We start from the raw sequence: 13,741 nt of genomic DNA on the forward strand, positions 1-13,741 counted from the left end.
CCATCAATATCGTTAGACACGCATCGGAAAATATGATGTTACATTTCCGTGCGCATTCGATCCGGCGAGCGCGTTCGGTTTTTATTCACGCTGACACACGATTGAAATTAGTTCTATTTCCGGATATTATTTGGATTCGTGTATGGTTCGATTGGAAATGAAATAATTTTCTGTCCATCGTTAACATCATCATGTCCTGGAAATGCATCCAGCTCAAAACATTATCATTGCCTCAAGCCCATCGTTGTGCGCATTATTTTAGTGTGGCCAAATTGTCCCCAACCCAACGTCGAACTAGTGACGGTGAGTACACTTTGATGGTACAAAACCTTTGCCATCGATATTCATGCTGGAATCATAAACATTGTCCTAGTGTAATTGGTACTGAGAAGTGAGTTTGAAACACTGTAAGCTGGGGAGGTTTATTATTACTTTCGACAACAGTGGTAATAATATACGTGTGTGAGAACATGCACCGCTAGGTTCATTTTATGTTTATTAATTTGAACCCTTATTGGCACCTGAGGAACGGGGGTTGTTTTGCAAACGTACACCAGTCATACCAGGTAACACACTGGTATATGGTTTGTAAGGATTTGTTTGTTCGCGAACCAACAACCAACCCTTCGGACGTTAAAATATTAACAGAAAATGAATCGTTTGATTGGTTTTGAATGCTTTTAATTTTATACTTCTATAAATTTTGATACAGGAGGTGAATTATAGTAGCTTTAATTTAAATTATGACCAATCACATTCCATCGATACAAAGATAAGCTGGAAATTAGTTTAAGTTTTCATATTCGATTTCTTTTCCTAATTAAAGTGCGTATGTTTTTTAGACATTCATCCAATCACTGCTTCGCTTAAAGAATTTAGCTTGAAGCGAGGATTAGTGTAATGATCCCAGAACAGAGAATAGCATAAAAGAATCCCCCTATTGATTTACTGTAAACCCGCCGGCGAATAAATCAATCACACAAATAAAACCCCGCATAAATCCTCACTAAAATGGAGCTTTACTTACACTCCGCCAATCGATCGATCGATCGAACGAGAATTGTCCGAAACACACGATCCGGGCAAAATACCTTTCCATCCGACGCGCGTACCATCGATAGCGCCTGAAGGCTGTCGGCTATAATGCGGACTTTTCCTTCGCATCAATCGATTGTTTCCGGTGGCGCGTCGGACACCCCCGGCGAGGGAAAATGGAAGGAAAATAAATTGCTAAATCTTGGATTCGATTCGAAACCGAACATGGACCGTGTGTGTGGCGTGTGCGTTGCGATAAGCGCATGGGAAGAGGTAGTAGTAACATAGAAAAAGTCATTCATTGCTCATGATTACCAACACTTCAGATGAACCACCACCCATAAGTGCCCAAGCGGAAGTCCTTTTCAACCGGGAAAATGGAAAACGAATGGAAGGAACTATAGAGCATTTTAATTGCTTCCGAGGTGCTGTATAGCCGTTGCAAATCGGATAAGCTATTCCTATTAAACTTGGATTTGACGAGTCGAATACATATTAGAAGGTTTAATCGGTGGAATATTTTTAATAGCATCCGTAAAGCGTTAGCAATGTAGAAGAAACACCCAGCTTTGGAGAAAAACAAACCAGCTTTACCGGAATCGAAATTCAATGCTAAACAAAAAGGAAAAATCAATAGCAAGCAAAACATGCAATTCAAACGGCGTGGTCAAAGAAATCGTACTTCAGCAGGGAATTAAAACAGATTACGTGCCCTATGACTCAAGCGCACACAGTCAAACCACAGCATTTTCTAGCGTGATTTATTTCGTTTCCACCCATTTTCGAGCGGGACTGTGTTTTTTTTTCTCCTTCGCAGCACTTGCCCAATTTTCACGCCTTCAGGTTCACAGGCAGCAGGCACCTATGGCGTAAAATGAAATCCTCAGCTTAGCACCTTCTTAGCCCGAGGGAGGGAGTGTGGCAAACGGCCCCCGAACCCCCAAATGAGCGCTTGTGAGGTCAGAAAAGCAGAGGAGCTGAATTGCTCCTCTCAATTGCACCACCACTGTTGTGGACGGTTTTTGCTGATCGATACCGGACTTTGGTTTCGATTCGACCAGCTGCAAGGTGTCGACGTACTCTGACGTGTTGAACGATTACGTTGTGCTTCTGCACACTTGTACAACCGTAAAAGTGCTGAAAGAAGTGCAAAAAACACACACACCAGCTACAAGAAAACGACACGGAAAAAAGCACCAAGATCGGGACGGAAAGTGTCAACGTTTTTCCGTGTGTGCATTTTATTTTCCTTTTTGCTGACACGTCGATTTTAGGAAATGTATCATTTCTTTTCTGTTTGTTGTTTGCTGGTTGTGGCGCAATGAAATTCGACATAAGTTGGGGGATATTAACCCTTAGACAAACATTTCATTGTTGGTGGTTTAGTGATTTGTTTATTATGTTTTGAATGAATCATAAATTCAGTACTTTAAACACTTTTTCCGTCAAAAACCAAAAATAAAATAATTATTTTTTGTTGGTGCCGTGACCAGGATCATTATTCGACATGGGTAATCTTAACGAATAATCGTCATGGCACTATAGGGATAGTCCGCTAGGGGCACACCATGAAGAGAAACATGATTCACACCATGGGAAAGAGTCACACACAGACACATACAAAAAACGGTTCCACAGCAGTGGGGTATAAGCGAACTAAAAGTAGAACACTTTTTAAAAAGTCCAATAACCGAATCATAAAATCTACACCGCCGGAACGGACGTTTGTTCTGCTGGTGTGACGACAGGACGAGGAGTGCATCAACCGAACGGTGCAACGGTGTGGACAAGAAAAGAAACAAACGTTCGTTGCCCAAAAATAAATGACAGCACGCAGCGCAACGCAACACCCTAGAACACCCACTGGATAGATTAATCCGAAGGCGAAAAAAAGAGGAGACAAAGTGAACTAAAAACGGAGTTTGAAAGCAAGAAACAAACAGCCACGATTGGCAGTTGTCTAGGGCGAGACGCAACAGCGAATGATGTCGCTCCAAGTGATGACTGCAGGGCGTGTGTATGAGCGCACGCCATCCGCTACTTCCGCCGGCACACACGTGGGCGTTGTGGCGAGACAAAAATGTATTCACCGGAACGGGCGAAACCCCTGCGGCTTCATTTGATCCGATCGGTTGACGCGCCATCTACGTATGCAGAACCTTTATTTTTTTTTATTGTGTAGAACAACCCGATCCCCGGTGGTGGGGCGATATTTTTGGTGATCGGTTCATAGAAAAGTGTATGAGAGACGAGAAAACCACCAAAATGAAAGCAATACACCCAAATTAGATATCTGCTTTGGGGTCAGTATTAATCACCTATCCGAGCGTGCGGACATAAATCAATGTCCCCCGAAGCGGCCAATGTTTGAACGGTGAAATTAACGCCGAGTATCTTGGATATCTGTCCAGGGCGGCGAAGTCGATAATATTGAGCCAGTGCCTTCCGAACACACAAGGGTGTGGCGGCTTAAAACGGTAACGATGTACTGAAAATGATGGATGCTTTCGTGGCACGCGTTTAGGGTGTCGCAGATAATTAGCGACCATTTGTAGCTGTTAAAGGTGATATTTTTAAGCTGGACAGAAAGAAGCTAAAATTCTACAATGTTTGGAACTCCAACGCGCTCTCGATATTCCGACGGGAATAAACTCTAAAAATGTGTGCAATGATGCAAGTTTTCCACGAAATGTTGTAAACCGGTGTTGTAAGTAGCAGATTAAAAATGCCGAAACTTATGCAATTCAAATGACAGTATTAGCTCGTGATGATATTATTCATAGCTTGTTTCGTTGTTCGTTTAAAAACATTCAAATTTTAAAGTAACACTTGCGCCACTTGCACATACTGTGAATCACACAAAAAAAAAACGTTAAAACTAACTTTCGTCCCAAATCTAAAGTGCATCTAAAGAGCAGGATAATGTAGGAGAACCACCACGGAACTATCGCGGTACGCTACGGCCATGATTGCATTTATTTAAATGAGGTGCCCCCATATTAGCTCGACCATCGCAAGGGCTCTGGTTATGAATAATAAAACCTTTGCCTTGAAATTTCCTTGCGAGCCCCGGGTCCTCCGAGCGCTATTGTGCTGCGGCATATCCTCAACACTACACACGTCTGACTGTATCTGATACTGAGCTGAGCGTGGGTCCCTCCTCGGATCTGGGTGCAGATTTTACGTTTTCACGTGCCCGTCTTTCCTTCCATCATCTTTATAGCGTGAACTATTCCAGCAGGAAGCTGCGGAGCGGCACAGAAACGTGTCTGCAATAGACTATTGACTAATTGTTGAGCTGGTAACGATGGGATGCTGCCGAGGTGGCACGAACGTGGTGCGGTTTTGATGGGCCATTCGGAGGCAGCTACTAAACCGTCTGGGAAGAGCGTGTGCTTGTCGGTGGTTGCTTTCTCTTTCTAAGCATTTATGCAAATAAGGTACTTCCCTTTCGAACTTTGCGAGCAGGCGGGTTGATGCGAAAGGGTCCTTTTGACCGTGCGGTCATGGCATGCGGGGGGGGGCAGATGGGGAGACCTTCAACCGTGCTCCGTGACCAGAGGGCGGTCTTGAAAAATCATCTTCCATCATCATTCACGCTGCTACCATCAGCGGCAACGGGGCCGCCGCACACATCCATACAGCAAACACACTTCACCTCATTGTTGTAAGCCCGGCTCTGAAGAATACTCGCATCTTCTTTTAAACCACAGAAGACAACAAGACGGGCGTTTGCAAGTTACAACCAGAAGCGACAAAAAAAGTATATCATCACAAATAAAACAACGACGATGACGGCAAACACGGGCGGGTAGCAGTAGCAGCAAAACCAAGGGCCGCGAATGGAGCTTTACACAATCGTTTTACATACATAATCCCAGAGTCTAATACTTCTGCATAAATTGTGTTTTCCGTGCGGGTTGTTGGTGAAGGTTCGCGACTTTCAGGCACATTTGCTTCCGGGACGGGCGGTGAAAACCGTATCCCAACCCGACTGCAACACGCCCGCACCCGTAGCCATTCACATTCACACGAAGAAAGCAATATATTTGCATCAGCCTTCTAGTGTTCTTCGGGGAGGGATCATTTTAGATCCCTGTACCGGTGCGCTGCGCCGATTTAAGCCTGTTTGCAGGGACAATATTGCATCGTGTGGACGATGCTGCAGGAGCTTTGCTACATTCTGCAGCGAACAGCTGCAGCTTGATATGAATGCGATTGCGGCTAAGAAGATTTGTGGGCAAAAGTTAAAATACGCTCTAAATTAGTTAAGTTTGATAGCTCCAGTTCTGGTGGTCTAATGGCGGTGGATAGAAGGCATATAAACGAAATAATCTTAAGGTCCTTGCCAATGATGAATATTAACAAATGAAATACAATACAAGGATTCATATTCACATATGATGAAGTCGCTGCAAGAATGGATTTTAATAAAAAATCTTCAATTCCCAGCGCTGTCCGGCATTGGCGACCCTGTCACGAAAGATTACAATAACGGCAATTGCTATAGACATGTTTCGCATTACGTTCAGAGAACTTAATATCGCATGTAAAACGCTTCTACTTGAGATACTCGCTAGAAGTTAAGTTTCCAGAAAGTATTTAGAATAATACTCCAATAACCTCCACCGTAAAGTTCATTCAACCGCTATTGCACTCAGATCCATTTTCCCGAAAATTCCTTCAGGGATCATCTCTCGTTTCCGGTGCACTTTCGCGTAACGTTTAATCAATCCATCAAGGGCCCCACACATACACGCACAATAAAACACCGAACAAAACCCCTTTGTACTTTAGAGGATTTGATGTTTCGTCATGTTATTGTAGTTTTTTTTTGCGGTGTTGAATACATTTTGCCACAGTTGGTTCCGTATAGACTTGTGGAGCTGGTAGTCTCTCTTCTCCATTATCGTCCTTGGCTGCAAAAAGCACTTACACACCCAAAACGCGTCCAAGGCTCTCGTACACCAAATTGTGTGCTCATATTTCGTGTGCGAGAGGGTGTTTTTTTCCCCCACAACACTATTCCATCCGCAATGACGCTGATTTTTCCTCACAAATACAAAAAAAAACACAAACTCACACAGGATATGGAATGTCCGGAGTCCAGAGACTAAATGGAGATTTTCAACAAAAAAAAACCCTAACTCCCATTTTAGTAACCATCTTGTTTCGATACTTCCATTTTGAAGTAGGTCGCAAAAAACGACTTGTCAATTGGGGAAAAAACTGGCAAATACAGAAACATAAAACCAAACCTCCATCTCTCGCGCTCCCCCGAAAATTGGTGACACAATTCGAATCCTACATCCTCACATTGCCGACTGTATCTGGCAGTTTGGCTGAACGGAGTGTTACAAAGTTCAAGCCCGAAATGCCAATGGGCACACATAAAACGGAATGGTTGTATTACATTATGTTTTATATTATGTCAATATCCTCCCGGTGGTGGTCGTGCCTTACCGTAGTCGACCTAAATTACATCACCGCTTGGAGTTTTCCGGGTAGTTTCCTATCCACCGTTTCCACGAATTTTGTAACACTGCCTGAAATGTGGACATATTTTGCGCTCGAATGATTCGAGGTTATGTTTTTTTTTATTCTTGTAGTCATTTTTCAGCGCCATTTTCGGTGAAGCGAACGTTCCGGTAATCTGTGTTCGAATGGGAGGCTGCAACAGTTTCCCCCACCGGTAATGGGATTTGTTTGACGATGTTCTATTCTTAATCCTTTAAAATGAAATTGATGTTATTCCTTGTGAACAAAAATCGCACCGGGCGGTTTCCGGTGGGCTTTGGGGTATAAGCACAGTAAGGATGGATTAGGTGGTTGTTATTGAATCGCATTGAATCGAAATAAAAATGCAAAAATCTTGTACATAAAACATGAAATTAATTGTTTTCTTTTAATTTTTGGTTATGTTTCAACTTGTTGTTACACTAAATCTATCAAATAAAACCAATAATACATAGTATTCCCTAATCATTAAATCGTAAAAGCTGTTACTAAATAAAAGGCTTCATAGTCAGACAAGACATAGTTTTCTGTTGTCCCACCAAACATACTTAACTACCCACCCCCAGCCAGAGAAAGAGTAGCACCTCCGACAGGTGCACTTGTTTTGTACGGTTGATACGGAAACCCGAGGGTTGCAATTACCGTACGGTATACCCGAACGGGCAAACAAACAAACACACCGGTGGAGATGACAATATTTTGCCAACCTGAGGACGACCGGCAATCTCATCTTAAAACTCCAACAAAACCATCCCACCGTGACAAGCAAACAGGAGAAGCAAAAGGGGTGCGGCTGCCGCCGGCTGGATTGCCATCCCCCCACCCCTTCACGTGTTTGCCTTCCGGAATAGATACAATCATCCACCGGCGCTTAAAAGAAAGAAGCCTATCTGCAAACCACGCCACGTGAAAGCCAATATGCCGATGTCACGAAGAAGAAGAAAAAGCAATCCCAGAGACCAGCAGCCGTGAAATCTCTTCTTCACAGCACACACCAACGCCACACACAAACAACAACACCGGCAACATCGAGCTCGGAAGGAAGATAAATGAGTTTAGTATGTAAACAACGTGATTTCAACACACAGCTGAGTGCTTCTTATCTGCACCTCGGCAAGCTTTACACCATGGAATAGTTTTTGTCGTTGCACAGGTTCGGGGCTCGGGCCATTTACCAGGTTCTCGCTATTGGGAAAGTGGCTAAAAATAACTGTGCATCATAAAATGCACCACCGACGGAAGTACGGGAGGCGTACAACAGTTGAACGGATGACACTCCGGCTCCAAGTGGTTTCTTTTGTTTAGCAGTTTAGATATCTTGTGACAAGCGATGCCATGGCAAAAGCTACCGTCAGGCAATCGTTTTCCACCTTACCAGATCATGCCAACGGCTTAAAATATGCATTATGTGCGCAAAACTGTCACAATGGCTGTACATCTTCATAATGCACGTAATGTGCAACATGATATTGTATGCATTCAAAGGAAAATAAAATTTCTATAACAATAAGTTTCATAATGTTACTGTTTAACACCACGTTAACCATGATTGTTTTTTATTCCTTTTTCAGTCGCCATACAACGAACATCAATTTATAAACGTTATATGTATAAAACTATAGCACTGAAGCAGCAAAAAAGCTAGTGTATCGTATTAAGTTATTACGCTATGTACCACAAAGAAAAGGTAAATAAAATAAAATTGATCGCATTTACCACCCGGTTGCGTTCGCTTGCCGTTGGCCATTGACCGTTGGCAAAGCATGAAGAATTATTGCCGCTCGGTTGCTTGCGGGCAGCATTCTTTTTTTTCCCACCCAGTTACTAAATAATGTATAGCTTTAGTTGAACCATCGAAGAAAATAAATCATTTCATTCTATGTCGATGGCAGTGATTTGCTGTTTCAGATAAGAAAACCAACGCAACGCACGCACGAATCGTACCACCGCACAACGTTCGCAACCGTTTCCATGAGAAATCGGACTCGAAACTGTTGACCAATCACAATTTTCACGTGAAAATTAACATCGGTGCGAAAAAGGAGGTTGTACGAAGTGTGACGTTACCACTTTTGGAACCCAGTCGGACCGTCGTGTGGTAGTAGTACGCACGCAAAGGTCGAAACACAGAGGCAAATGTGAACCCATCGTGTGTTTTTCAACTGATTTGAACGGCACTTCATACAAACCTGTGCTGTGCCAAGATGGAGTACAAGGAAAAGTGGCGTGTAGGCTCTGCAAGTCAAATAAACATTAGGACAGGACGTCCTCCAACAATTTGCCCCAAGGTCAACCCCTGAACTGCTGGAATAAGTAATTCGGTGTTGAATACGGTCAGCAATCGTGACAAGGCCTCCACAAGAGCGCCCTGTTTCGATGGTCAGGTCCTAGTGCTAGTGGGAAATAATGGTGGGCTTAGGGGTTTATGTGTTCCCCCCGACCCTATAATGAGGCAGGATTAAATCAGACGAATGCGTACTGTTATTGATTTTTCCGCTTCCAAAGCGGCACATGATGAAGCCACTGGCAATGGTGTGTTCAACTGTTATATTCCAGTAGTTTCAGAAATGGCAGTGTAAAAAATGGAAATAAACGTCACTATTGAATAAAAAGGGACAACTTCAAACAAATATCCCAAATTACTTTAAATTGCTGCTGAAGAACATTTCGATTGGAACATTAAAGATAACCGTACCATAATAAACGAAACAGACCAAGAACGCGCCTTTATAGTTGTTTCAAAATAGCAAAATGGCACGTTTTGTACCAGTATTCTTTGTTGCCATAATGTTGCGCTACTCGGCAAACCGGAAGTGTCACGACAGGGGAAAAAAAAGCCAACACCTTCACACACCAAAACACAGTAGTGACTGGTAAGGTGGTTGGTTTGGAAGCACAGTTTTGCTTCGAGCTTGTTGCGAAAATGCGAATCTGTACAATTCTGGGACAGTGCTCAACTTTTCTGCAGTATCATCACCCGGGGGTATATTCCGGTTTCAGTTTATTTCAATTTAGGTTTGTCTATTCCGGTTCGGTGTGCTCCGTGTGTGTATGGGTGCGCGGTGTATTGGTGTCCTTCCGCTTCCCTCGCCACCGTTTGGTCACGTTTTTATCGATTTGAGGGCAAGGTACGGCAAATTATGTGCAGCACCGAGAAGTATAAAGACGACGCAACATGATAGCACACGAAACCCACACTTTCATTCGGCGGAACGATGCAGAAATGATTTGAATAATAAACGAAAGGATACAAAATTGCAAAATAATGATACAGATAAAAGGAAGGTCACTACAGTTATTATTATTACGGTGGTCGGTTTGTTCAAATACTAACTATACTAGAGTGTGTTTGTGCAAAAAAAATCAATCCTGAATGTTATTATAACACCCATAGACTTCAATATGAACACAATTCCAGGACTTTGAATAGAAATAGTTAGAAAAATGGAGTCACAACCCCAATCGCAAATGTTGCAAAAGTACAATCGTAGCAATTTGATGCATATTATTATAGGTAATTACATCAACAAAGAAATTCGTGTGTTGTAGTCGAAAATTAACACACCGAAATTGACACTACGTGACCTTTTTATCGATAAGCGCGATTACATTTTATTGACCGCCCATGACCGCCAACACCACTAAGGTCCACCACACAAAAGCTAGAATTTATTCCTAATCCAGTTGGATAAACCAAAAATCTCCTGGAAATAATTATCATTTCATCCGGCAGCATTCCAATCTTCTCCACTTGACTCACGCGTACGTGAGACGACCTTTTTGGACGAACCACTTCCCACCGAACAGCGCACCGAAACTAAGCTTCGCGTGGTACGGGGCAAAACGTAAACGATCGTGCCAAAGAAAATTGGCTCCTATCGGTGGATGTGTGATGGAGTGTAACTGCCAATTACAGGTGCTTTTCATGCCGCGCTTCCGATATCGATGTGCGCCGTTCTGCCGGATGTAAGCGCAGCAAGCGCGGACTAAATCGAATTATATTTCGATTCAATTACTACTACTCCGGGCAACGGGCGCTTTTTGTTCGGCGGCGCCACACACACACACACACAAACAGCAGTACAAAAGAACTCCGAAATCTTTGCTACCGCCGGGCAGAAATGGGTAAACGAGTCAAAACAGCCAAACCAGCAGGATATCTCGCCGCGTCGATGGCGCGCGGTGCCGGAACGGAATCACATCCACGCACAGTTTTGTAATCGGAAGGACAAGAACGCACCCGAAACGGTTCAAACACCCTGCAGGAAACCCACCCTGATTGGTGCTTGTTCGCTCGTCAACTGCTGCTGACGGACCGTCGGCGTCGGTTGTCGGTCGGGTAGCCCTTTCGGAAGGACACACCACCAAAGGCTTCGCACAGACCAGTCGCCATCATGTGCGGCTATTAAAAACAATTACACGCCAAAGGGTGAGCCGAAAATTAAATTAAATGAACAGAAATTAAAAACACGAGCTAGAGCCGGCTTGCACGAGACACGGGGTCCTCCTGGTGCTGGTAGAGGTCCTTCTGTTCTGGCTTTTTTTTGGTACAGACATAATGAAAGCGCGAGATACACCTCAGTCTTACTGGATCGAGTAGGAATCCTTTTTTTCCTGTTGGGCGACCCCAACCCGGGTGGTGAAGTAGCGCTAAATCTAAAGAGTCCTTTTTTTTTGCACGATACAACACCCCGGCACGCTTTATCTTGCGAAGTGCTGCTTGGAATTGGTATCTTTTTTTTTATATTTGTCCCGTTTCGGAGCACATCCTCTGAATCCTCCGGCGAGTCATGGCATGCGGCCTTTTGTAGTTCGGACCGGCAACGGTGTCACAAAATTACCAACCATAACTCTCGGTCCGCTGGGTTTGTGTACGCTTTGCCACGCACTTTCTGTGATCGTGGGCGCGTCTGTGTGTCATCCATTCGTGGAACCGTGGAAAATGGTGGTGCCAATGTTCTTACCTGCGTGAAAAGGGGTGGAAAAAGCGAGATAAAAGAGAAACGTTATTAATTGGCGTTTAATTGAAATTTACATTCCCATTGCTACGCAAAAATAATACACTCTACCCTTTATTGAGCAGAGACCCACCAGCAGAGGATGGTAGCAATGGATGTAAACTAATTTCCCATTATGCTTGCTCGTTTTGAATCGGTTTAGCAGTAAAACGGGTAACGCTACCCAAACAAGGGATAGAAAAAAACGACAACAATATCGTTTGTTAATAGCTTTTTGTGTACAAAATAGACATTAATTAGCATTGTTTTCTTTTCAAAGTGGCTCTTTGAGTCATCTAATCGATTGTAATATTTTTTTTAGTGACATTTTCAACTATTATCAATTACAAACCCTCAACCATAGCATAGCATATTGTGAACAAATCGATAAAACTGCAATAATAATGGAGAACACTTAAAATCCGAAGAGGATACATCCTCACCTACTTAATTCTATCGTTGCAAATCCAATCTGGAATACGTTACAGGGCTGCATCCTATCCCTTAGGCAACATTTTATTGATCTTCCATATTTGCGATTTAAGGATCCCCAGAGCGAAACCAGATGCCCTACATAACGTGCGAAGAAGGGCACACCATATATGAAGACATCGAGCGGGTCGAATGGGCGGGTGGGTGACGCTTGGCAACCATAGTTTGGACCGAGCGATATGTTGAGCAAACAGAATCACTTTCCGGCTTTGGTTACCGACGAACGGTGCGCGTGCCAGCGGATGTGGTGATGGTAGTTGCCGGAGGTTGTTAGCAGCATAATCCTTGTTAGGCTAGCTCAAACAGATAGCAAAAGCAAACGCATATCCCCGTAATGGTCACCACAGTTTCCCGGTGGAATTCATTTCAATAATGGTGCTCCATCCTTCTATCCCCCGAGAGCCATTGCAAAAGTGATCTTAAGAACACAGCTACGATCCTTTTCTCTCGTCTTTTTGCCCACAAAACATGCTGTCTGTGTGTGTGTAATTGCAATTCTTACATACTACACACCCAACTGCCGGATGCCTTTGCTGCTGGCCTGGCAGGCTTGTGAGGGAAAGGCTACAAAGAAAGACACCCACACTTATTGACGCTACGGCGTCTCGCTTAATGAAGTGGTAAACAGCTGCAGCCGAGCAGCAAATGATGCAACACAACGCATCCATCTTGCGTCTAATTGAAGGAGCGAGATAAAGGCGACATCAAGACGACTGACGGTATAAAGGTGTGCATGGTGATGGCGCGGCGTATACACACTACAGTTGGATGAAAATTTCACACCACAATAAGAAAGCGACTTAGTAAACATGAGTGAGGAATGGCTAACAATACGTTTCACCAGCATTAGGGTGCGTGAGAAACATGGGGGGAGAGGGTTGACTTTTATTTGATTACATTACGTCTAGCAGCTATATCTTCTGAATAACGTAGGTGGTTCCATGCTTCAGAGGGAGATATGAAGCTGATAGACCGCTCATCATTTAAAACTAGGAACTTTTCATTGAGAAAGTACAGAGATACACCTAAATTTTGCTACATCCCTATATTCGTGAGTTCATTTGGAAACTATGTTATATCTAAAACTAAAATTTCGATTAATTTATCACGTGGTGAGTATGACACGGAAACAACCACAACGATATGAAACAAAAAGCGCTAAAATAGCAAAACATTAAACACAAAATTAAATAGCACTTCATCGTGCAGCTACCCTTTCTGTATAGTACTGCCATTAAACCGCTTCCCATAAAATATCAGGACGGCACATGATCCTTACACCTCTCTGTAATTATCGACACATTTGCGAAAATAAAAAAAAAATCGAAATCCCAACCATTCCATTCGTCAGCGCGTTCCCCGTGTAGCCCTGAGGGTTACCAACCATCAAACGGAGAGAGCGTGTGGTGAGCGAGAAAATGCGCAACGCAATTCACGAAAACATATGTGAATTTCCTATTTCCGGTAAAATACTCTGCTGAAACCAAAAATATTCCAGCGCGAAACCTCCATTATCTGCGGGCCCGGGCCATAAGGGTGTGTTGTGTGTGTGTGTGATGCGAACACGAGAGTTCATTTTCGCTCGAGGCAACACACCGTTTAGTATATTGCTTAACCAATAAACACCTCGCCGGAACCCACTCATGCGCCCACCGAACACAGTTGCTCTCTGTCCAATATGGTGTAGAATTTCCAACCCA

The 13,741-nt window shown here is 43.5% G+C and overlaps 1 protein-coding gene across 2 annotated transcripts in view; it reads right to left on the reverse strand.

The window, feature by feature from the left end:
• The window catches only part of LOC128305528 (calsyntenin-1), an 81,109-nt gene that overhangs the window by 32,175 nt on the left and 35,193 nt on the right, over positions 1 to 13,741 (reverse strand). The gene's annotated exons all lie outside the window — the stretch shown is intronic.

The sequence above is a fragment of the Anopheles moucheti genome, chromosome 3, assembly GCF_943734755.1.
Source record: "Anopheles moucheti chromosome 3, idAnoMoucSN_F20_07, whole genome shotgun sequence".
NCBI classification, from domain to species: Eukaryota; Metazoa; Arthropoda; class Insecta; order Diptera; family Culicidae; genus Anopheles; species Anopheles moucheti.